At 84.9% G+C, this 538-nt stretch overlaps 1 protein-coding gene and 1 long non-coding RNA gene across 2 annotated transcripts in view; one reads left to right on the top strand and one right to left on the bottom strand.

Moving 5' to 3' along the window:
• The window catches only part of ZBTB39 (zinc finger and BTB domain containing 39), a 4,070-nt gene extending 3,778 nt beyond the window's left edge, over positions 1–292 (bottom strand). The window contains exon 1 of the mRNA XM_035308965.1: positions 135–292. The gene's annotated coding sequence lies outside the window, so the exon portion shown is untranslated. The remainder of the gene's footprint in view (positions 1–134) is intronic.
• LOC118155600 overlaps positions 1–538 on the top strand; it is a 19,580-nt gene that overhangs the window by 1,059 nt on the left and 17,983 nt on the right. The window lies entirely within an intron of this gene.

The raw sequence follows: 538 nt of genomic DNA, 5'->3' as shown, positions 1-538 counted from the left end.
CCCCCCCCCCCCCCCCCCCCCCCCCCCCCCCCCCCCCCCCCCCCCCCCCCCCCCCCCCCCCCCCCCCCCCCCCCCCCCCCCCCGCCCCGCCCCCCCGCCGCCCCGCCGGCGGGGGGGGGGGGGGGGCTCCTTACCCGCCCGGCGCCCCGCACCATCGCCGCTCGCTCACACAAAGGCGCCGCCCCGCCCTCCGCCGGCCGCCGCCGCGACGAGCGCCCGCGCCGGCCGCCACCGGAGCCGCCTTCCGCCGCCCGGCCCCGCCGTCGGGGCCACAGCGCCGCCGCGGCCCGGAGGGGAACTGCGGGGGAGGGGGGGGGAGGAGGGGGGCGGTACGGGGTGGGAGGGGGGGGGGGGCGGCACGGGGGGGTGCCGCCGGGGCGGGGGCGGTTAACGGGGCCGGAACGGCGCGGGCAGGGGAGATGGGGGCGGCGGGGGGAATCGGGGGGCGACGATGAGGGGAGATGGGGCAGGTCGAGATGTGGGGCAGGGGGATGGGGGGGGGGAGGTGTGTGTGGAGGTCGCTGTAGGACATGAGCAG

Source organism: Oxyura jamaicensis, chromosome 33 (assembly GCF_011077185.1).
Source record: "Oxyura jamaicensis isolate SHBP4307 breed ruddy duck chromosome 33, BPBGC_Ojam_1.0, whole genome shotgun sequence".
Taxonomy (NCBI): Eukaryota; Metazoa; Chordata; class Aves; order Anseriformes; family Anatidae; genus Oxyura; species Oxyura jamaicensis.
This window is presented reverse-complemented; position numbering and strand designations above follow the sequence as displayed.